Consider the following 26,650-nt stretch of genomic DNA (forward strand, 5'->3'; position numbering starts at 1 on the left):
ACTTCATTCTTGCTGGTGCTGCTGAGGTTAAACTTACAGATCTTTAGACCCTTTCAGAACAAACATGTTAACCAACTTACGGTGTTTCTTGAGCAGTAAATGAGATCAACTTGACTTGGGAAAGTACTTTGCAAATGGGCCAAACCCTGAGTTAGAGTCAAGTGTGGCATTTCACTTCTTTACAGTCCCATAGTTAAAAGTGGCTTCCATTTACACAAATGCCACATACTCTTCTGGGCAGTAAGAAGGAAAGAGGGAGATTTCCCCTCCCACAATGTTCTTTTTTTTTTTTTTTTTATTTCCCAGATGCCCTAATCTGAACAGATTTTTTTCTGAAATTTTCATAGACTAAAACTGGGACACATGAATATTCCAAGAGAAAAATAATGGAATTATTGGTGTCAGGCAAGTAGAAATAAGGTTATTACCACTGGCTTAGACCAAAGTACCACAACTCAGTGTGATTTAAAGATCTATTATATCCAGACTGTTTCTAAAAGCCTGGCTTAGCTTGGGAAAAGGATCTTACTGTTTAGCTCCTAGCGTTTTCCTTATAGATACTTCCATATTAATATTACCCAGACTTCCTGAATATGAATTTGACTTCTACTCTTGAACTTATTATCATCTCCATGAAAAAAAAGCAAGCCAAAATGATCTCCAAGTATGTAGAACCCTGATGCATGAAATTTCCCATAGCTTCCTCCTCCTTGATACCTATTGATCATACATGGCAACATAAAGTTGGAGGGAAGGAGGAGTTTTAGAATCAGATAGAGCTGAGTCTGAAGTATGGCTCCATCACATTTTAGCTTTGTTAACTCATTGAACATCTTTGCAACATCATTTTCTTAACTGCAAGGGGAAGATGAAAATGTTAGTCTCATCAGTTTACTCATGGTAAATATACACAATTACAAAATACACACAAAACAAAAACAAAACAAACAAACAAAAAACTAAAAGATCCTGGTGTATGCTAGCTAAGTAAGATGAGCTACATATATTAATTTTCATTAACATGGCACATATCCATTTGTTTGATTGTTTTGTATCTAAGGCTGTTTCTAACTCTTTGTTTCATTTCTATTGGAAACTGGAATGTGTGTGTGTGTGTGTGTGTGTGTGTGTGTGTGTATGTGTACGTAATCTTAGATCTTATCAAAACATGCTCATTGCTTCTAATATTGTCATCAGTCTGCTGAGTCTAACATAATCATAGAGAAAAGATGCAGTAACAATAAACTACTGTGAAAATGAAAGAAGGTAAACAGAGTAATTGGGTAAAATAAATGCAAGAAGCTTCAGCAATATTCAACTACAGTTACAGAGTTTGTCTGTGTAGTAACTGCTATGGTCACCATAGACTTCATCATGTGAATAGTGATAAGAACATTACTAGAGAGAGCATAAACAAGCAACATTCCAGAGAAAGCAGCAAGTCAAATGAAAGATGGACTCTACATGACTCCAGACATTCTGAGAAATGAAGAAACCTTTAGAAATCCCAAATCACTAGTATCAAAGGGCATTGTTTTAAAATATAAATAAACATAAGAAATAAAAATATAAATACATAGTTGTATTTTAGTCTATATATAGTCAATCTACAATATAATCTTTTATTGCTATGGTTATAATGAGTAGTTATTTTTATTTTATTTCAATCATGGATATAGATTGTTAGATGACCCAATGATAGCTCTCTGATGTCAGTGGCATTTCAACTAACTCTTAGCCACTGAAAAACCTTGTTGAATTTACTACAACCTTACCTACAGGAGGATGGGTTAGAGGGATTGTATATGATTACTTACTTGTGTCTGTTGTGGAAACCTTGAATTCAGAGATTAACTGAAGATCTCAGTATCAGATGCTTCTTGTTGTATAATGGATCATTGTTGTAGACTGCCTGCTTAGAATCTGCACATGCCAATTGTCATGCCTATTCAATGCACTCTTGACTTTGGCTGACCTAGATTACTGATTTTCTGAACCTCTGCTCTGTATGATCTAATGTGTTTAAAGTCTTTGGTGGTGTAGTTGCCATCAAGATGCATAGGAAACAAAAGTAATGTTTCTCAGTTCAAGTTTAGTGAGTTTTCATCCATACTGGGGTGGGCTTTTCTTTGGTATAGCTGCCCAAGTCACCCATGCTTCTGCAAGAAATCCATCATCCATGCTCCTATAACCAACCCCAACAAACTCAGTAGTCTACCTTGTTGGACTTTAGTGGAATCATTTCTTTGATCTATCATTGCCCTTTCTCCCAGAGTAAATGAAAATAGATTCCCCAGGAAAAATCACAAAGCAACGACAGCAAACTTACATCTAATGCTTAGTTGTGTTAGCTAATGTATTTTCCACACCAACACTCCAAAGTATCATTATTTTTACTTGTACTATAAAGAATAAGAAACTTAGAAATAATAAAGTGACTAGTCCAAGATCACTCAGCAGATAGTTAAATAATTCCAACACACATTCTGCCTTCAGATTATGAGTTTTTAACTATTATGTCAACCACCTTCATATCTTTGTTATGGTATTTAGTATATATATTTCAATTTTAGTGGATATGAAATTGAGTATTTTAATTTATTTATAAGTAGTGGGATGCACATCCTATGATGCACCTTTCATAGAACAACTTGACGGAGTTGGTTTTCTCCTTCCACAGTGTGGATTGTGGGAATTAAATTCATCTAGTTAGGCAGCATGAATCTTTACACAGTGAGTGATCTCAGTATATTTTGACAAGGCATTGTCTTAAAATTCTTGGTGGAAATTGAAAAGTATTATGCATATAAAATAGGTAATTTGTCTGTTAACCCAATGAAAGATGCATGGGGAAGTGTTATGATGGTAGCCCTATTCTTGGACAAAAGTGTAAAGTCATCTCCATAGTCTCTTGAAGAAGAAATTGGAAGGGAACAAGTAGAGGGGTAAGGCTATGATGCAGGTTTTAATGCCAGCTCTTTCTAGCAGTGTTTTCAAAATTATTATGATAGCTAATAACAGTCATAAGGTTCTTTATGGTTTTAAAAACATTTATGTGATTTTTTTTCTATTTTATCCTTGTAGTTGACTTTGCAAAACCAACAAGGCAAACAGTCAATTTAATTTAATAAGTAAATCCAAGATTAAAATGAAGTTAATTGCTTGTGTACATTCCATCAATAATGGATGATGGCATCAGGATTAACTTCCAAGCCACAAACTTTCAGTCCATATCTTATGATTGAGATCTTCACAGAATAGAACTTAGGGGAGATTTTAATATTTGGAAAAATAAAATAGAGTAATATGAATAATAAATGGCCTAAACTCGAAAACAGGAGTTGTTCATTGTAAGTATCCTACACCACTGAGAGTTTAGCCCCATCCTCTACCTTGTAGTGCCCATTTTCCTCTTCTGGTCAGTAAAGTTTGTAACACTGATTTGCTAAATGAGAGGCAAATAAAAACTACTTTCAATGTGAAATAAATGTGGGGTAAACATCCAGATGGCAGAAACTGGGGATAAGAATGAAAACACAGGACATTCCATAGGAAAATAGCAAAAGGCATCGAATGACAATTCAAATGAATAAACTTCTAATGACTAGCGTGTTCAGAGATATGCTAGCCCACCAGCAAGAAAGGAATTGCATGAGACCCCATACTGACAGGAATGCTGGGAAAGGAGTCTGCATGCACATTGGCCAGCATGAATCAGCACAACCATTCAGGAAAGTTGTTCTTGGTGAAATTAATACATATGTATTTTATACCCACCAGTCCTGTTTTTAGGTTCATAATTTAGATAAATACTGAATCTATCCTGTAGAGGAAAATGGTCAGTGATTCACTCTGTTGAAGGAAGCTCTACATTAGTGGGATCCTTACCAATGGGTAAAATGAATAAAATGTGGAAGATTCATTTGGTAATACGACCTAGCTAAAAGCAGCAAAAAGAGGTAGACACATTGATAGGAAGAAATCTTACATTTTAAAAAGAAGATATAAAGTGTAAAAGCATTTATGCAAATCACAAACACATTCACAGATGGCATTAGAAAAGATCATTAGAACTATTTTGATGGATGAAGTTGGCTATGGAGCAGCATATTTAAACACTCCAAAACATTCCCATATAAATTACTTACAAATTACAATGTAGAGGAACCTGGTGTATATTCCCATAAACAGTGTTGCTTTTGTCTGATTTCAGCATATTTACTCCTGTGGAAGCATCAGACAAATACAAACTCAGAAATGTTGAGGAGACAATTGCTCCACACTTCACACTTGGGAGATCGCTATACCTCTTTGTTCCTTTGCCCAGTGTGACCACTTTGAATAAGTCTCTTTTCTTTGGTTTTCATTTTTTTTTTCCAGTGTAGTGAAAGCAAAAGAAAGCATGAGAAACTTCCCCACTGAAGGGAGCTTAAAAAAATAAGTAAACAAAAGCAAACAATAGAAGTGTTAAAGAGTGTATACAAACCAGATCTTAAATCGGAAAATTTCAATAAAAAGAAATAATGAGAAGTTGAACGAAATCAGAATAACTGATATCTAGTGAGAACTAGCTAACTGTTTTATCAACATTAAATTTCTGATGTGGACAATGGTATTATTTTATAGCAAAGTACTCTTGTTCTTAGAAGACATACATACAAAAAATTTTTGATTCGTATTTAAATATGTCAGCAAAAATGATTAACGCATTTTATAACATTTAAAATTATACGTTCTATATATAATATTTATTTTACTGAAATAATTTTGGTAATTCATCCTAAATGCCTGTCTCTGTCTCTTTCTGGTGTGTGTGTATGTGTGTGTGTGTGTGTGTGTGTGTGTGTGTGTGTGTGTATGAGGGGGGAGAGAGAGAGAGGGAGAAGAGAGAGAATTATAAAGTAAGTCAGTGTAAAAGGGTAAACATGCATTTTTGGATACTGTTTGGTTGACTATTTCCTTTCTTTGGGGGGGCATTGAGATAGGGTTTCTCTGTGTATTCTTGGCTGTCCTTGAACTCACTTTGTAGACCAGACTGGCCTCAACCTCACAGAGATCTGCCTGCCTCTGCCTCTGCCACCTGAGTACCTGAGTGTTCGATTAAAGGTGTGCACCACCATCTTTAGGCTGGTTGATTATTTATTTATTTATTTATTTATTTATACTGATAACAAGGAAGGTGCTGAGAAGTAGGCACAGTTGGACAAGTAAGTATTACAAATTATCTTTCTTGCCATTTAGTGGACTCTCACCCATGTGGCTTGAAATTCTACCAAACAAAATGAATAAAGGAAATGCTCAATGGGAGGCAGCAAGATCTTCAACTCCCAGGTTTATTTAGTTCATGGGCAGCTTTACCTGCAACAACCTGCAGGTGATTGTTTTACCTGCCCCAAAGAGAGAAGCTGATTTCCAGGATAATCCAGGGTCAATTCACACAGAAAGCTGAGCAGACTGTTAGGACAACATTTTATTCAGAATTAAGTGTGATAATACAGCTTTAGCACAACATATTTGCTTAACTAACCTCTTACTTTGAGGGAGGGGCATTGTGTGGATCATGATTCCAGACCACAGGTATACCAGATTACTTATATCCCATATTAAAACCCTACTCCTAACCACTTCACGCTATAAAATTTCGTTGTTTAAACTCTCTTAAAAATAAAACTTTCTGGCCTGCCTCCTGGGGCCCTGGTCAGAACCTCCTGAGGCACTGGAGACTGTGTACATATAGGGAAACCCATCTGGGCAGACCAGCCTATCCAAAGTCTACCAACATCCTGGTCCTGCCTCAACCCACAGAAGAAGCCCAACTTCAGGTGCCCTGCTTGGAGCCTCATGAGGACTGGGGATTATGGACTGCACATGGGGTAACCCGTCTCAGCGGACCAGTCCATCCAGAGTCTGCCAGCACCCTAGTCCCATCCACACCCACTGGAAGAGGAGAGCTATCAGATTATTTGACCTGCTTGCACTCACTGGAAGAGCACCTTGGTCTTGTATCCACCAAGAGAGGGAGAAACCCCACAGGTATGCATTGGAAGAAGGGATGGGTAGATGATAGTATAAGAACAGTCAACAACAGAAAGAGCAATATGACTCTCCCAGAGTCTCAGGACTCCACACCAGCAAGACCTGAACATCTCAACACAGATGAAGTAGAAGAGAATGAGCCAAAAATAACTTTACAAAGATGATAGAGATCTGTAGTGAGATAGTCCTTCTGTGGCACTGACCACACCCATTGGGGGTGGAGCCATTGGCGGAAGTGACCTGTGGAAGGAGGTCGGAGAAAGAGCCGGGAGAAGCTCTCTTCCTGGCGGGACTCGGACAGGAGAGTATTGGGTGAAATTTCCTGGTGTTCATCTATCTAGGTTGTAAGTTATTTCTCCCTGAATAAACATCTATTCTGCCTATTTGTTTATCCTGATCCTTATTTAACCATGATAGAGAGCCTAAAAGAGGAAATGAGAAAATCCTTTTAAAAGGGGGAAGAAAAGACAAACCAAAAATTGCAAGACAGAATTCAAACAGTGCAAGGTTTGAAAGCTGAAATAAAGACAAAACAAAACCAAAAAAATCAAAAACAAACAAACAGAAAATCCCCATAGTCTGAGGGAATGCTGAAAATAGAAAAACTGGGTAAATGATTAGGAACTACAGATGCAAGCATAACCAACATACAAAAGATGGAAGAACACCTAAATCCAGAACACCAAATAGAGTGGATGACAAAAGAAGTCCCCTCATCACATAATAATCAAAACACCAAACATACAGAATAAAGAAAGACTATTAAGAGCAGCAAAGGAAAAAGGTCAAGTAACATGTAAAGTCAAACCTATCAGAATTATACCTGAATTCTCCATAGAAACTCTGAAGACCAGAAGGTCCTGGATATTCTACCAACACTAAGAGGCCATGGATGCAGCCCAGATTATTATACCCAGCAAAGCTTTCAATCACTATAGATGGAAAAACCAAGATATTCCATGACAAAACCAGATTTAAATAATACTTATCAACTAATCCAGCCCTACAGAAAGTTCTGGAAGGAAAACTCCAACTCAAGGAAGTCAACTATACCCACAAAACCATAGGCAATAGATAATACCTCTTTACCAACAGCCAATAGAAAAACGAGGAGAAATCCACACATAATACCACCAACAACAAATCCAAAACAAACAAAAATTAACAATCAATGGTCATTAATATCCATCAATATTATTGGTCTTAACTTACCTATAAAAAGACACAGGCTAACAGAATAGATAGAAAGATAGAATCCAATCTTCTGCTGCATACAAGAAACACATCTCAACTTCAAAGACAGATGTCACCTCAGAGTTAAGGGTTGGGAAAAGATTTTCCAATCAAATGGATCCAAACAACAAGCGGGTGTAGCAATCCTAATGTCTAACAAATTAGACTTTAAACTAAAATCAATCAAAAGATATGAAGAAGGTAATTTCTTATTCATCACAGGAGAAATCCATCAAGATGAAATCTCAATTCTGACATCTATGCCCCAAATACAAAGTAATCGACATTCGTAAAAGAAACATTACTAAAACTCAAATTGAACATAAAACCTCATACACTTACAGTGGGAGATTTCAACACCCCACTCTCAACACTATACAGGCCCACCAGATAAAAACTTAATAAAGAAACAAAGGAACTAACAGAAGTTATGACCCAATTAGGTTTAACAGACATTTATAGAACATTCCATCCAAACACAAAAGAATATACCTTCTCAGTACCACATGAAACCTTCTCTAAAATCAACCACATATTCGGCAATATAACAAATATCAATAGGTACAAAAGAATTGGAATAGCCCCCCTGTATCTTATCAGACCACCATGCTTTAAAGTTAGAATTCAGCAACACAAATTGCAGAAAACCTACAAACTCATGGAAACTGGATAATGCATAATTATACCACTCCTGGGTCAATAAAGAAATAAATTAATGACTTCCTACAATTCAATGAGAATGAAGATGCAACTTACCCAAACTTATGGGACACTTTGAAAGCAGTGCTAAAAGGAAAGTTGATAGCATTAAGTGCCCACCAGAAGAAACTGGAGAATAGTCAGTCACATTAGACAATTAACAGCACAACTGAAAGCTCTAGAACAAAAAGAAGCAAACTCATGTCCAAGGAGTAGATGCCAGGAAATAATCATATTGGGAGCAGGAATGAATAAAGTAGAAACTAGGAAAACAAGACAAAGAATCAATGTAACAAAAATTGGTTCTTGAAAAAAACCAACCAATACATATTTACAGAATGACAGTTCCCATCAATATACAGCAAACCAACAGCCAACATCAAACTAAATGGAGAGAAACTTAATGTGACTCCTCTAAAATCAGGAAAAAGTCAAGGCTGTCCACTCTATCCATATCTGTTCAATATTGTACTCGAATTTCTAGCTAGAGCAATAAGAAAACTAAAGGAGATCAAGGGAACACAAATTGCAAAGGAAGAAGTCAAATTTTTACTATTTGCAGATGATATGATAATTTACAAAAGTGACCCAAAAATCTCTACCAGGGAACTCCTACAGCTGATAAACACCTTCAGCACAGTGGCAGAATACTACATTAACACAAAAAATCAGTAGCCCTGCTTATACAGATGATAAAGTGACTGAGAAAGAAATCAGAGAAACATCACCTTTTACAATAGACACAGACAACATAAAATATGTTGGGGTAATGCTAATCAAACAAGTGAAAGAACATATATTAAGAACTTTGAGTCTTTAAAGAAAGAAATGTAAAAAGATACCAAAAAAAAAAAAAAATCAAAAGATCTCCCATGCTCTTGGATAAGTAGAATCAACATAGTAAAATTGGCAATCTTGCCAAAAGCAACCTACAGATTCAATGCAATCCCCATCAAAATCCCAGCTCAATGCTTCACAGACTTTGAAAGAACAATACTCAACTTTATATGGAAAAATAAAAGACCCAGGATAGCCAAAATAACTCTGTATAATAAAGGAACTTCTGGAGGCATCATCATCCCTGACTTCAAGCTTTATTATAGAGCTATAGTCCTGAAAATAGCTTGGTAATGGCACACACACACACACACACACACACACACACACACACACACACACAAAAACCAAACCAAAACAAAACAAAACAAAACAAAAAAAAAAAAACAGATAGACCAATGAAATCACATTGAAAACTCTGATATTAACCCACACATACCTACAAACACTTGCTTTTTGACAAAGAAGCTAAAATTATACAATGGGGGAAAAAACCATCTTTAACAAATGCTGCTGGCATAACTGGATGCTGGTATGTAGAAGACTGCAGATAGACCCATATCTATTACCATGCACAAAACTTAAGTCCAAATGGATCAAAGGCCTCAACATAAATCCAGACACACTGAACATCCTAGAAGAGAAAGTGGGAGGCACCCTTTAATAAATTGATACATGAGGCGGCTTACTGAACCAAACACCAGCAGCAGACACTGAGATCAACAATTAATAAATGGGACCTCCTGAAACTGAAAAGCTTTGGTAAGGCAAAGGTCACAGTCAACAAGACAAAACAGCAGCCCACAGAATGGGAAAAGATATTTACCAACCCCACATCTGACAGAGGGCTGATTTCCAAAATATACAAAGAACTCAAGATGCTAGTTACCAAAACACCAAGTAATCCAATTAAAAAGTGGGGTATAGAACTAAATAGAGAATTTGCTTGTTGCAAATTAAAAAAAAGAAAACATTTCTCAGAGGATAAAATTTGTTGTCATAGTTATAGTTTACCATTGAGGAATAAATGAACTTTACCTCAGTGAAGATACCTGACCGACACATGGAGGTAAGGGCTAAATTAGTAAGGAAGACAGAAGACTTATGAGGAAACAATTTCTTGCTTTGTAATATTGTTTAAAAATCACCAACAGTAATTATCCTAAAAGCCTTAGCAAAAATATATTAATGACCCACAAAGAAACTTAAAAATTGTATATCTAGGTGGCTTTGATCATATATACTCCACTCATTCTATTAAAAGAAAATTGATTAATCTGAGTTCAGTCCCTAGAACTCATATTAAGAAGAAACAAAAAGTAGTATGGAAGAAGAGGAGGAAGCTAGGCATGGAACTACTTTTCTGTAATCCTAGCACTGGGGAGGTAGAGAGAAGCAGATCCCTCCTGCTCACCAGCCATCCAACATTTTTTGAATCATTCAATGTATGCCAAACACTGTTCTTGATACCAGAATATAAAGATACAAAAAACATAATAGAAAGTCAAACTTAAAATTTCTACTAATATTACAAAAAACATGGTATTTTGTTTCTTTGGTTAAAAAAAAAAAGATTCTAGCAAATGTGGCAAAGCATATGAAACACCAAGTTTTTATTTGTCCATGTATGCAGTACTTGTGGTAGCATTTTTGGAAGTTATTTTTAAAATTTTTGGAATCTTAACACAAAAAGTACATGGTCAAAAAGCATCTCCCATGTCAACTATTGTTACAGTAAAGGTGTGTGATAGATAATTGCATGCAAACTAGGTGTGCCCTGGTGATTCCATACAAACTGTGCCAAACAGTTGCACTAAATTGGTTATGGGTCAGTATGCTCATTCTGAACTCAGGATAAGAGGGCAACAGCAACCTAAGGGAAGGTGTTTTTTCAGGTCAGTGACCATACAAACACATATTTCATGTCTCTGCTTTATGAGGCCAATCTTCCATTTCATAAAACATATAAACTTAAGCTCAATGGTGATGGGAGATGTCATTCTGTAAATATATTTCTCTTATCGGTTAATGAATAAAGCACTGTTGGCAAATAGGAAGGCAAGATATGTGGGACTAGGAGACAAGGAGGATTCTGTGAGATGTAGGAGAAGAGATTCAAGATGTAGGGGTTTGAGAGAAGAGATCTGGTCCCTCTCTCTGGTAAGATAAGACCATGTGGAAACACTTAGAGTAATAGAAATGGATTAATATTTAAGATAGAGCTAGCCAATAAGAAATGCTAGTAACAGGTCAATAGCTTTATATTTAATACAGTGTCTCTGTGTGTTATTTGGGGCTGACATAGCTCTGAGACCAGGCTGGCAGAAAAAACTGCTCATAACACAATGGCATAGAGAAGGGAATGCATTTTATCTATCAACAACAAAACTAAACTACCATATGTGGAGGAACATATCAAAGGAGAACTGAGAAGGAAAAGGTGAATATTTTAGAAATACCTATCACATTATCTAAATCGATGAGAAAACCTACAAAAGAGACCTTAAAAGATAACAATGAAAAATACTTCAGAATACAGGATCATCTTACATCCTGTATTCCTTAGGATAAGGAAATCTGGGAAGCCTTCACAGAGAAGGTTATAGTTATGCTAATCCCTGAAGGATGAGAAATATTTGCCAGATATATAAATGGGCAATGGTGTATAAAGTAAAGAAATAGAAGTAAATAACATGATTGAAGTCTCAAAGAGTTACATTCATATTGGGGACCAAAAACATTTCTTTCTTTTTTTTTTTTTTTTTTTTTTTTTGGCATGTACATGGTGTGTGTATGTGTATGTGTGTAGAGGATACTATTTCCAACGTTGCAGCAGAAGAACCTGCAGAGGCAGGTAAAGGCAGCTCTGAGTATCAAGAAATAGAGGTTACATTTCATCATGTGAAAGATTTGGACTAATAGTTTATTTTGGAGTGGAGTGACGTGAGTTGATTAATATTTTGGGAACTCACTGTGACTGCAGGAGGAGGATGGATTAAAAAGTGTTGAAGAGGAGCATAGTAAAGATGCAGTTGGCCTGGCTTCACTAGTGAGTGCCACAAAACATTAAGGAATTAACACCAATCATTGTCAGACTCTTCCAACCCATAGATTTCCTAGGATTATAAATTGACTCTTGCTCTTAATTTCTTTTTCAGATTAGTCTTTGCTGATGAGAAAACATACTTTTTTTTTTTAGAGATTAGTTTTAAGATAGACACATGAAAATTGTACACATTTATAGTGAAAATACAACATACACATAGAACATGTAATGATCGAATGTGAGTAATTAACATGTTTATCTCTTGAAACACATTGCTTCTTTGTTCTGGGGATCTCTTCCAATTCTTTACAACACATACATTAAGTCATTGTTGGATAATCGGTAACAATTATTCAACTGCTTAGAAAAACTAAGTTCTAATGCTCTAATGCACTTGTGTGGTATCTTAGTCATTGTTTTCTTTTGCTGTGAAGAGAAATACTATGGCCAAGGCAACTGTTAGAAAAATTATATATCTGGGGCGGGCTTACAGTTTCAGAGGTGTAGTCCATTATCATCATGCAAGGCAGTTTGTGGGCACAGCAGCAGACATGGTGCTGGAGAAGAAGCTGAGAGTTCTTCATCTGGATTTGGGGGCAGCAGGAGGAAAAGAGACACTGAGACTGGCTTGGGCTTTGAAATCACAAAGCCCAACCACAGTGAAACCCCTACTCCAACAAAGTTGCACTTCTTAACCCTTCTTGAGTAGTGCCACTTCCTAATGACTAAGCATTCAAATATACGAGCCTATGGGGGCCATTATTACACCACACGGGGTGACTGTAAATCACAATAAAAGTCCTGTTATTGCAACAACATTGGTAGAATTGGAGGCTATTGTGTTGTCCCCTGGGCATAATTCAGGCAGAGAAAAACAGCTTCTGCCTGTTCTGACTTACATGGATACTTAAAAAGTTGACTTCATACAAGTAGAAGGTGTAATAGTGCCCCACTAGAGGTTCAGAAAGAGTAGAGGGTAGATGATAGAGGGAGATTTAATAAAGGGTACAAATATGGTTGACATAGAAGAATGAGAAAAAAAAATAGCATTTATCAGTAGGTCTAACAAAGAAGGTAAGAGATTTGTATTCTTAAAACAATAAAGCATTGCTGAAAGAGATTTAATGGTAATATATAAATATAAAGCTGAATGGCCAATAGCTAAGAGAGAATGGGTTGGACTTCTGGGGAGAGAGGGGAACTCAGAATCTAAGCATGCAGGGCACAGCAGCAAGACACAAGGAAGCTGAACATACAGAATGGAAGAGAGGTAAAAAACCATGTGGTAGAATGTAGGTTAATAGAAATGAGTTAAGTTGTAAGAGCTAGTTGGGAACAAATCTAAGCTAAAGGCCAAGCTTTCATAATTAGTAAGAAGTCTCCATGGCAATATTTGGGGGCTGGTGGTCCAAAAGAAAATCCAACAAGAAGGTCCAACTGCTATTGGCATCCAATGTGAGGCACATAAACAAGAGTCCACTGCTCATGGTGTTCAGAGGTGTGGTTCCTTTAAGAGGCCTTGCTATATACAGCTGAGCACTTGAGTGGTGCACTACTAGATGAGTGAGAGATACCAGAGAGACACAGAGAGAGTTGCACATACAGAATGGAGGGGAGGTAAAAAGCCACATGGCACATCATAGATTAATAGAAGCAGGTTAGTTAAATTATAAGAGATAATTGGGAACAAGCCTAAGCTAAAGGCTAAGCTTTTATGATTAATAAAGTCTCCATGTCATTATTTGGGAACTGGCAGTCCCCAAAAGAAAGTCCAACAAGAAAGGCCTACTAAATCCCTTGTTTATGGATTGGAATCTATATTTTGATGAAAATACTAAAGCTGCATACTTATTAAATGAAATCATTTCAAAATTTCAAATACTTTTTGGTGTGGAAGAAATACAAAAGGTTGTCTTTAATTCATATAACACTACAAACAGCATTAAATAACCAAATCAAAGTTGTAAAATCACTGTAGGAGACTTAGTGATTTCTGTTTTCAAAATTTAACAGAAAGCTACAATAACCAAACAACTTGTATAAAATAGAAACAGTGAGCAATGCAACAGATTAAAAGTTCTGAAATGCACTCAAGTATCTATGACCAACACTGCTGAATAGACAAAGAATCATTTCCCCAACCATGGTGCTGGATGATAGTTGGGATATTTTTATCCAAAATAATGCTGCTGTATTCGTATTTCACACCATATGACATGCTTAGGGGCTAAAAGAGAAACATGAAGGTACTCTATACCCTTTCTGAGAACTTCCCTGTTAAGAGCACTTTCCCACCAGCCTGGTCCCACAGCCAACCATGTCAGCCCCAAATAAAACAGAGACACTGTATTAGTTATGAAACTTCTGGTCAGTCACTAGTGTTTCTTATAGGCTAGCTCTGTCTTAAATATTAACTCATTTCTATCAGTCTAAGTGTTTCCACATGTTCTTATCTTACTGGAGAGAGGGTCCGGAGTTCTTACTCCTCTTGAGTCCTATATTTCTACTCCTCTCTACTACATTTCCCAGAATCCTCCTTGTCTCCTAGTCCCACCTGTCTTTCTTCCCTATAGGCCAACAGTGCTTTATTCATTAACCAATAAGAGAAATATATTTACAGAATGACATCTCCCATCACTTCCCCATTGTAACCTAATGTCAATTTTCCTATTTTACCCCAAAATCTAATATAAAAATAAATGTTCAAAGAAAAAAATGAGACATTAATGGAGATTATTAAAATAGTTAAACTGGAGAAAGACAACTACAAGTGCTGTTGAGACTGTGGATCATCTAAGAATTGCACACATTGCTCCAGAAAACTGGAAAAAAAAAAAGCCAGCCACTTTGGGGAAATATGTTGGCAATTTTTTAATAGAGTGAAACATGCCTTTATTATATGGCTCAATAATTCCATTTCTGGAAATTTAGTCAAGAAAAACAAAAATGTATGTCCACAAACGTCTTGCTATAAAATGTGCATAGTAGCTTCATTCAAAATAGCTTAATACTAGATATGAAAGATTGATATAAAACCACACAGTGGAAATACAATGCAGAAATAAAAAAGAAATAAGTTACCAATATGTATAACAACTTACACAAATCTCTAAAGTATTAAAAATTAAACAAAGGAGCTAGAGAGATATCTTAGCTGCCAAGAGTCCACACTACTCTGTCAGAGGATCCCAGTTCTATTCCCAGTAGTCAACTTGATTGGCTCACAACTACTAATAACTTCAACTCCAGGGAATCTACTCCTTATTCTGTTTCCTGTGGATACTGTACACACACACACACACACACACACACACACACACACACACACACACACACACACAAATAATTAAAAGTAAAAACAAAATCTTTAAAACTTAAATAGACACAAATATCACTTGCATTGAAAATGTCAAAACTCAGCAAGTTGTTAAAACTGGTGGATGTTATAAATTGTACTTTTACAAAATGATTTTAAAGAATTTTTTTTGAAGTTTGAGGTTGAATTTATTAGAATCTAAAAGAAAAGCACAATACAGTTTAGGTAAAAATCCTGGCAGTTGCCAAGCCCAGAGATGAAAAAAAGTCTTGCCTAATAAGTTAGGCATAGGCAGAAATAGAGACAGCACTAGGAGAAAAGGAATTCCAAGAGTGAAGGTGAACTGAGAAAAAGCCCCCAAAACCTCCTGTAAGTAAAAGGGAATGACTTAAATACAAGAGTTAATACGACACAACTCATGGGAGAAACCACAGGGGGTTACTTTCCTTGGCCTTGGATTTGGCCATGGATGTAAGAGTTGACACTGAAAGTGCAGTCAGAAAAACAATAACACATGGACTTTATACAAATTCACAGCTTTTGTGGATCAAAGTATATCACTGAGAAAGTAAAAGACAGCTTATGTAATAATAAATACTTTACCACATATGTCTAATATGAGTCTAGTATCCAGACTATATAAAAAGCCATCACAATTTGACTTTTTCTTTTTTGAATATGTAAAGGACTTAAAGAGACATTTCTCCAAAAAAAGTTATACAAAGAGTCAATATGTTTAGGAAAAGACATTCAGTGCCATTAATTATTAGGGGAGTGCAGATCAAACACACAATAAATTACATCTACCCCAAAGATGTTTATAATCAAAAGGTGGAAATGATCAAGTCCTCCCGAATCACATTCTTGTGCTCAAGCACAGGCAGTGACATTGGAAGAAGAGAAGTAGGCCTTGAGAAAGGTACAGGACAGTGACAGAGAACGTAGGTAAAGGCTGAAGCCCCTCCTTGGAATTGCTGACACTCTGTAGACACTGATGGGGCTGTGGGAGACACACTAGTTTGACAAGTAGAGGTAGTGAAGTTAGTTGGATCACAGGGACTGAAAGTACCTTTAGAGGAATTTGGATACAACCACATCACAGCCAGGTGGCTGGAGTCACTGGGATACAACGGGAGAGAGGAGATATAGGAGACTATAGTAGACAAAGCTTGGGAGGAGTCTCTTCTACAGCAGGGAGGATGACTCAGTGGGTAAAGGTGCTTGCTACCACGCCTAACAAATTGAGTTTGACTCCCCCCAACTCTCATGGTGGAAAGAGAATCAACTCTGCCTTTGAATCTCCACATACCCACTGTGGTCCACCCCTCCCCAGTACACATGTATGCACACTAAACGACCTAACCAATCAATCAAGGAAAAATTACACCTTCCTTTTGAATAGACACAAAGCTACCAACTTCCTTCCTACTACTCTACTTGGGATTCTTCTGGTAAGTTAAAATTTGTCATTTTAATTGGCTCATAAAAGGCTGAGAACTACATGTTAAGGGTTTATTCTTGAACATAGCAAATTCATGTGAGCCAGACTTTGTCTTATATACACACTCTTACCTTCCAGCTTAAACATCATCCATGGGTACTGACATCAGGATTTGGTTAGTGGGTATCCCAGAAAATACATGTTTCCCTAAGATACTCTCCAGGTTTCCTGGTTATCTGCAGGACAGACCAAAGCTGTTGTTATGAGCCAGCTTATAGGTAGCCTGGGCTGCTTTCTGCCTCACCCATCTGCACTGTCAGCTTCTCCTGCCCACTTTTGATGCTCTGTCTTCACTTAACTCCCTTCCCCAGTGCACAGTTAAGTCATGAGTCCAGAAGTAGACCGAATACTTCCTACACTCTGGAGGTCCTGGAGCAGACACGATCTCTAAATTTCCACTACTCCTCATTCTCTGTGCATGCCTCCTAAATTTCAAGTTTGGGAGCCATTTAAAGTGTCAGTTGTGTTGTAAACAAAACCCTGTTGTAAACATGTGTAAGGGCACTTGAGAACTTAGGAAGAAAAAAATGAGTGCTGAGGAAACAGCTCTTTATTCACACCTGGAGAACATTTGGTAGGGCAAAGGCAAGGACAGGTGGCCAGTAGGTAAACACTAGAATGTAGCTTTTCTCCCTGTACTTGAATGCACTGTTGTATAGTGACTTTGGCAGGTCCTTCATCTTCCTAGACAAGCTACCTTGCAGACCTGCCCTTTACAAAGTGCTCGTGTGCCAATTTCATTCTCTTTCCTTTTTTTTGTGGTTGATTTGGGGCCACACAGCCCAGATGGTCAGTCTGGGAATAAACACATGCCTTTTCAAAGACACAATATTGATTCCCTCTAGACCTACAATGCCCTCTTTCTTCTATCTCTTCTTACTCCAGTTCACAAGGCTTTAATCCCCACTGAACACACTCGTCAATATGGGTCAGAGGATGGGCTACAACTCAAAACCAACTGCTCTGATCCAGGAAGCTTCGGCTGGCAAGGCAGTGTTCCATTAAACAGGGCTGACGCCATTGTCTCTCACAAGACTCTCACCAGCTGGCCGTGCTATGCTTGGCTAAGAATTAGACAAGAGAGGGAGGATCTGGCTTGAATAAGAAGAGAAACAAGGGCTGTTTTTAAAAGGTGATACACTAAGGACAAGCTTGAAGGGAATAGGCGGTAGCCTCCACAGAGATGGTTCAGCTTTTATAGAGGGACCAAGACAGGCATGAGAGAAACAAGTCAACTTGAAACAAAACTGGAATGCGCAGAACACTGAATGCACCTACTCCTCCAGATTCGTACATGACCCCATGGCTCTAGATCTAAGGAAAGCATCCAGGGAGGATGTAAAACTTAACTTTTTCACAATAGTCCTGTGCAGCTCAAAGATGGCATCTGCCCTTAGTGTTTTCTTCTGGCAAGCTAACTTTTCAAAACATTTGTTTCCACTTGTCAGTGAAATACATGATATCCTACTTAACTGATTTCTTAAATTAGCCAATGCAAAGTAGCCATGTTTAAAAATATAGGTAATGGTGTTTGATATTTTAAGTAAAACATTTTAACTATACAAATTACTTATAGAAATGGGTCGATAGTTTTCCATGCCTGTGTATGCAGAGTTCATCAGGGGACAACTGGCTCTAACATCATTGGAACTCTTCGACTCCCTAAACTCTCTTAGTGAGTTTCTTTGCCTCTCAGTACCTTATTTTCTCATTGTAATGTGCAGGGTTCACATAATAATAATATTACAATGACAGCAAATCAAAACAGGCAACATGAAAAGTACTGAATAGCTGAGAGGAGAGGGAAGGCAGGAGCCTCCCTGAGGGCTTATAGACCATCTGTCTAAAACATGGTGGACAGTAAGGACAAACACCCATTTTGTTCTCTGACCTTTATGTGGGTACATGCATGTGTGCACATGCATGCACACACATGTGCACACACACACTTTTTTAAAAAAATCAAAGCATAATGCAGCCACGTAACAAGATCTTATTAAAAATGAGGTATGTATATATTATTATTATGACAATTGATGATTTGGAGTCATCGTAAAGAATATCAATTATCTCTGTCTAGTCCACACAGTCCTTGGGGTTAAAGCTCACACGGATTCTGCTGTCCTTGAAGAATATGCTTTATGGCAAATGGTCTGTCACTATATCTGGCCACCTACTTTCTTAGCTTTTGCTTCTTGGCATATAAGCTTTTTAGAGTCTTTTCCCTTGCTGACTTTAATTTGATCTCTCTATCAACTATGATCTCTGCTTCTACTTAGGAAGGAGGTTAAGCAGTCAGTTGTGCTAAATTAGGAGATTCCTAACTCTTCCTGGTTCTGAGTATGAATGCTGAAGAAGGCTTCAGCACTTTGCTGCATAGAAAAATAAATAAGCTATGTGATATTTATTTTAACCTGTGCTGCACACAGGATTTATCTCTGCTGCTGAAGGGAGACAGAGCTGACTTAACATATAGTCATGAGTAAGGGTCAAGTTCTAGCAGAGGGATGGAGAGATTCTAGGGAATTGGAGAGGCATTTCCAAAGCAGAAGTGTCATGCCTGGAAGAGTGTTTGGGTAAGTGAAAAGGAGAAGTAGAAAAGGACCTTGAGTTCCTGAACTGATGAACAGGTGATGCTAAGCCCACTGTCTATACAGGGGCAGTATGTCCCATTTTGCCTTTTAGTAAACAGATTTTAGTGTTATGATTTTTTTAAAAGGGCTCATCATTGAGGCTAGTATAAGCATGATGACATGACTTTGATTCCTAAACACCCCCAAAAGATCCAAGCATGGTGGTACATGCTTGTAATCCTAGTGTTGGGGAAGCAGAGACATGTAGACCCTGAGGGTTCACTGGCCAGCCATTCTAGGCGGTTTGGTGTCTGTACCAGGCCAGTAACAGACTCTGTCGCAAAACAAAACCAAAGAAGACAAAAACAAATAGCTCTTGGGGAATGGCATTCAACGATGACCTCTGACCTCCACATGCTGATGACACACGTGTTCACCCACACATACATGAATACAACACATCAAAGAGACCCGTAATTAAACATTATTAGGTTAAATGAATTCTTTGATATCTTTAAGATATCTTCATTATCATTAAGTGCTATTGTATATTGAGATACACACACAATTTCATATGTACTTGGGCATCCTGGGTGGGGCCAAATGTCTTGGGCTCAAGGGAGGTGGCCTGGAAATTGAAGTTTGAGAAATATTTTCATAAGATGATTGTGTCAGTATTTCTAAGGCCATCACAGCGTCTTTTCACTTGATATGCATTGTTCAATAAAGATATGTTAAAAGTTAGAAGCCACTAGTCATGCGACATTAGTTAGAAAAGCAATGTGAACTAAATCTAAAATGTATCTATCTCTGGGTGGAACTAGATAGCTTTATGTACAAATTGTGAATAATTAAGTTCAAAATGTTGCGAATTTTGAGCCAATGGAATAAAATGTTCATAGACAGAATAAAAAAAAATGCAGAATTTAGTTAATTGTTTCATATGCCTCTGGGAGGCTCTGGGGAGTCTAGACCATCACTAGAAGAGACCCGCAAAGGCTCCGAGCAAAGTCATCCCAGTTGATTAGTACTTATGTGTCCCAAAAGAGAAATCACTGTGCCATTATTTCCTCAGCTCTTTGTACTTTGGCAGGAGTATGCTCCCAGCTCTCCATTTGTGTGGTTTCTCAATCATACAGTAATATATTTGTGGCCTTAAGTAACTCACAAGCTGGGAATCCCTTACTGCAATTCTATTCATGGGAACCACAGTCAAGTCTGTTGACCTATTCATTTTCATTAGTGTGGGGAGCAGTTCACCTACCTATCAAAGACCTGCTGTAACACCTAGTGCCACTATGCTTCTCTTAGAGACATACTCTAAACCAACCTTCCAACTATGTTTTCTTTCTCATTCTTGCTTTACATGAACACATGCCAGCTGTTTTTTAAGGCTTTCTGGATATTCATCTTCAACTTCTTACATAGTGCCATAATTATCCCTGAAGAAATAGGAGAGATGGAGCAAAGAAAGAAGTTACCCGAGTTCACAAAAGAGATTCTTTCCACCTGCAGGGTACCAGGAAATCCATCATAGTACTTCCAGCCAAATTTCCTTAATTTCCCACATGCTCCATATCCACATATCATGTTTAATAACTAACATATTTCAAAAAGCAATATACTTAACTTTTTCATTTCCCCAAATAATAGAATAGAATTCAATTAAAATTTTCTTTTACATACATAAGAAAATAAACTCATCATGATTTGAAAATTTTGTCTCTGTCCTTAAAATACATCCCTTGTATCATCCATGAGCATTCTTTTCATCTAAACAATTTAAATCACAAACAGAAAACCATTCCATTCATTTACGGAGTACCTCTTACAATGGTCATGGTGGAGGATGCTAATACTTCATTCCATATCATCTCCTCCAAGAAGCTGAACCTGAAAGCCAGAGCCCAGACAGATACCACCTTAACCTGGCTAGACAGTGACACAACGTAAATGAGCATTTTAGGGTGTATTTCCCTATTCTTAGATTGTGTCTTCTCTCTAATAAAGACATCAAACCTTCCAGAATGTCCCACTATCTCTGATTATCAGTAATGGCTAGTCCATGAACTTAATTATTAGCTATTTACAAGGCATAATTACTAATGCCCATGGTGAAAATACCCAATTCTAAACACAAGAAGAGAAAAATATATCCTATTAAGATTCCATAATTGCTGGGCATTCTTCCACAATTAGTTTATTTATTTGTAATGAATATCTCCAGCAACCCTGTGTGATAGGAAGCTGTAGAGAGGCTAAGAACCTTGCAGAGGTTGATATACTTGCAGGTGGCAGATCTTGGAGCGCAACAGAAATCAACTGACTTCAGGTGAGGTGCAGGAAGGAGCCTATTGCACATTGTCTCTAGTGGAAAAGAACTTGTTAAGAGGAGTGAGAACAATCCCTTCTAGTGAGAGAAAGACACCGATTTCTCATTATCATCAAACAGGAGCTTCTGTTGCCAACTGCTAAATTAAAAGACAATAGCAAACTGTGGCATTGGCAAAGTCTCTGGGAAGAAAGCCCAAGAATGAATAACTAGAATAATTATCTATCCACACATCAAACTCTGTGGGCAATACTTAAGACCTCTCAAACTCTACTCTGAGTCACAAAATCTCAGCTAGAACATGACTAATTGGTTTATGTCCCAGTGGGTTGGGTTCCTGTGGGTCTAGAAGCTGGATAGTTGTTTTTGTTTTCCCATTTGGCTCATTCACAGTGGATTAAGAAATCATGCCCAAGAGGAATAATGGCCATGGCCTTGACTTTGTTCAAGTTCCACTTAACACTCTCAGACTGGAGCTGGGAGTTGTAGCTGATGTGCAATAAGAGAATGCCAATATGGGAAGAGAGCAGAGTGGCTTCTTAGGGACTCCTATGTGGAAAGGGGCACCAGTTACCATCTGTTGTCTTGCAGATGGTGTAGCTCCATGTATCCAGCTGGCTTCAACAGCTCTCCCAGGACCCCAGGTCCCTTCTTGCATTCTGTCCTTAAACCCTAGTCTGTTGCTGATGCTTTCCTCCACTCGGCAGAAAGAATAATGCTTTACTTAGACGTTCCATCCAGTATGTAGAGATATGAGATTTGAAGGGTCTGTTTCCCAGGGAAGAGGCATTTCATTAATTTAAAATTAACTAAAATTAACTAAAATAATGCCTTTTGCCCCTTTGAATTTCAGCAAAAGGAAATGCCAACATGCATTAACTTGCAGGATAGTGAGGGAATTTAACACCTGTGTGAGTTCACATGAACTCTTTAGGGTTTTATTTTTTTCTCCCATCAATGATAATCATTCCCTTTATGTAAGACTACTCTGGGGAATTGCAGATCGAAAGCTGGCCTTATTATTTTGCAACAAATATTGGCTTCATTCTTTCCTTTTAGTCTATGCATATCTTTTACACTGATGATTATGATCTGGTATGTAAACTTTATGTTAATTAAATATTATAACTTCAGAGCTGGAACAATGGCTCAGTGGCAAAGAACTCAACAGTGATACTTAGTGATTTACATTCATTCTCTCAACTAATATCAAAACATGAAGGTTTGCGCTTGTCATACTTTTCATTTTCATTGAAGAGACAGCGGAGCTGAGATTAGAACCCTGGCAGATGAATTCTGACTGTTCCTCCTTACCTCTAGGTTATATTAACTCCTCTCCTGTCAGAAGTTTGAACCTTTCACTCAGGAAGTAACTCAGCCAGAGCTGGCCAACCTCTATTCTTTTTTGAACTCAATTTCTTACTGACGGTAATATTTCCTGTCTTCTGCCACGATTCATTTCTGGGTCACCTTTACCCTCTGCTAGGCCCCACTGTATTTCTACTGCTCTCCATGGAACATTTTAAATGCCAAGGCCACATTCATTCATTCTAGCTACAACACTTCTTTTCCTCGGGACATGGTATTTTCATCAGGATTAAAAAGCCTTTGCCAATAAATATTAAAAACCACACAGTGAAAAGAGCAGCTTATGAGGATTAGAATTTTTAAGCAGGGCTGGCTTCATATGGCCAGCCCTCTCCTCCATCCCTCTGTGTGTTCTCACATGGGTGTGCTTTTAGCATCAATAAGATTTAATGTTTTGATCAAATCCATACTAATTGCCTGTCCATATTGCTGCATGCTCTGGGTAGAATGCTCAGGGCAAAAGAGGACCTGGCCCCTTCTCCTACCTCAGGAGGGGTTCCATTTTCATGTGGTTGATCTTTGTTGGTGGCCAAGATGAAAATGCTTGCTACATACAACAGCCCTTCCTTCTTGATATTCAGGGGCAGTGCTGATAATGGAGATCCTTAATCATCCTATCTATGATAAAGCCACCCACAGAAGCCAGGAATAAGCCATTTGGGCTGTAGGACTTCCTACGTGGCAATCTAACTGAGATTTTGGATGAGTTAATTATTTTTTACTGTGGATTGTGGTTCTACTGGTTTGTGGAATGAGATAGTGATCCTTAATTTATTCATCTTTAGACTGAAGATAATAAAACTTATCCATAGGGGTTGTTGGGACAATTAAGTTGCTACATGAAGTGTTTAACGTACAGTCTAGAACACGAGGATTCTCTATGCTCTGCCTGCTTACTTCCTACCCTCTCAGCTTGCAAGCCTGAATAGTAGGTGAGGTATTTGTTATCCGTGTACATAAACATCCCTAAAGACTTGTGGTTCTTGCATTAAAAACCACACTTGCTGTTCCCAGATAATTATGTGTCCCTGGGTCTGAGTTTCTCCACACAAATATCTTAGCTGGGACTTAAAAAAAAAAAACTAGCAATTATATTCTTGGAAAAAAAAAGTACATTTTTGTTGGACAAGTACAGAGAATTCTTTCAGTACCTGAAGCTGGGTAGGAACTGCACGATATATGGATAGCAACTCCCAGCAACTAATGATTTACAATAAATGCTTCTGCAAAGAAAAGTCTAGGTAAACTTCATATTTTACCCTTCTGGCAATGATCTACACAAGGATTACATTTTAAATCAACCGATGGTTGCATCCCAGAAAGATGTACTCTAAGTAGATTTGTATGGTGGGGCATTTATTCAACGTGGAAAGGATCCCTGCTGTCATCATGGCTTCTTACTAAGAACTGAGTGCTTGAGCAGTACAGAATCACAGAGCTGCTCTCTTGCCTACTGCTCTTCACTTCCAGAGCCAGAGTCACAGAGGGTGGTCATCAGAGAAATTCAGGAGGCATAGGAAAGCCTCAGAACCCATGGCTGGAAGATTGCATCCATAAAGGATTCATTTTCCATCTCTTTATTCTGGGCATGAGTGGAAATTTAGTCAGATTGTGGAAGAGCTATCTTGGGATTCCTCAGTTCAGGAAGCTGATGGTCTGAGTGCTTGAAAGTGAAGGAACAGGCAGGTTCTAGTTGAGAGGATAGCTGGACCTGTGCTGGCTCACCCGTGCTGGTGCTCATTGTGTGGTCTGGGTCAAGTAAACTATATTTCTGTGACATGGTGTTTTCCAGATATAAAATGGTGGGTGATGATTCTTACTTAAAATATTTTACACTATTGTACATTAAAGTACATTACAGAGTACTGATGTTTTATCTGATGTTAATGATGGCTGACATTTATGGAGTGTTACTGGAAACTGTGTTAAACACATTTATGAACTTTCCTCACAGTTTCCCACTTACATACAAGGTGTGTAGAACTCCACCAACTGGTTCTTAGAAGGAGTTTGGAGTTTGGAAATAGCAGGGATAAGATTGGGCCTATGTTGGTGATTTTGTCACTTTAAGGCTCTGAATTTGAACTAAATGATGGAACATGGCTTTGGTACAAATTAAAAAGAGGGAAATATGCGTGCTAGAGACACAGTTAAGGGTAAAATGTGATACTTTTCCTCTTTTAAACACAAGGAAACTTTTCATGGAAAAACAGAAAAACTGTTGAGACAGGGAAGTTATGCTTGAGAGGGTGCAGAGAAAGAAAGGGGGGCAGCATAAGTTGTAATGTTGTTTTTTTTTAAAGTTCAAGTCCTGTGACCCTATTAGATAATAAGATATCTTGGTATCCAAGAGCAGAAAGAATGTCTTGAATCCTTCTCTATCCGCATCCATTGGTCCCAATGGCAACAGACAATTAAGCAGGTGAAAAGTTGGTAGGTCTATCATATAGGTCACCAAAGAGCAAGCTGAAGCCTAGTTCTTTGCGTCTACGGGTGAAGCCTACCTTGTTCCTGGTGTACAAGACATCTTGTCCTTCTATCTGGCAATAATTGGAGCATAAACAGTCAGAGAGAACACACCCTCCTTTCTGAGAAACTGCCATTGGTCCTGGAGTGGTCTGTGTCAGCTCAGGTCTGCTTGGGGAAGGGAAATATCCCTCTCCAGAAGAAAGCTGTTAAGCTCAGTAGGAAGAGGGCAGAGTCAGGTTTTCCTCTGCTACATATCATTCTCTTCCAACCATCTATGCTGAGAATAAGCACAGCTGTTCCTGGGATATCGAAACCCATTTCCCCCCACCCCCTTAAACCACAGGGAATCAGAAACAAATCCACCTTGCAATTGCTGGAAACAATCAGCTTAGCCATCCCTGTCCATTCCCTTCCACCCCCAGCAACAGCTGAGCTTAAGGGAAACTCACCTCTTTGCTCCATGCCTGAGACTTCTAAGCAGTCTCATATGGCATCATTAGGAAAGATGATATTTGGTGTATAGAGTTACATATTGACTTGAGATGTCTCTTGTTCTTGAGGTCTCTATCTATGACCTTTCTCCCAGTAAATGTTTCAAGACACAGCTCTGTTTTAATTCAGCATAAAAATATTTATAAAGGCAGTATCTCAGCAAAGATGGTTTTTAGAATATTATCCCTGTGGCTCATTCACAGAAAAAATGTATCTCATGGGAAACATGAGATAATTATGTTTAATGAATATGTATACATAATATATATTAGCATATTAAATTGTATGAGTCTAAAATATCACTATCCAAGGAATATTTTGGGTTCTTTTAAATTGTAGAGGCCATCTCCTTTCGTGGAATATACTTGGCTGAATACCAATGGAATTGGGAAGGATTACTTTTGTACCACCCTCTCCAGGTAGCACTTTGCCTCTTAGGACAGAAGCAAAACAGTAATACCAAAACCCCACCATGCTGCAAAGCCAGAATGGCCTGACCTGGAGCTAAGAAGTGACTCTGAGCAGCACACAAGACTTCCACAGGGGAAAAGCATAGAGATGTTTTTATACTGAAAGTTATCAGGCAATTTTTTTTCTAGCAAAAACAACCAGTTTGGTATCCCTTTAAAAGACAGGAGATGTGCTCAGATGACATGCTCAAAGACCCCATGAGCAAGAACATTTATTAGATCCATGTTTTCAGATGAGAAAATTGACGACTTCTTTAAGATCCTATAGATGGTATACC

The sequence above is a fragment of the Phodopus roborovskii genome, unplaced genomic scaffold (assembly GCF_943737965.1).
Source record: "Phodopus roborovskii unplaced genomic scaffold, PHOROB, whole genome shotgun sequence".
In the NCBI taxonomy this organism is placed as follows: Eukaryota; Metazoa; Chordata; class Mammalia; order Rodentia; family Cricetidae; genus Phodopus; species Phodopus roborovskii.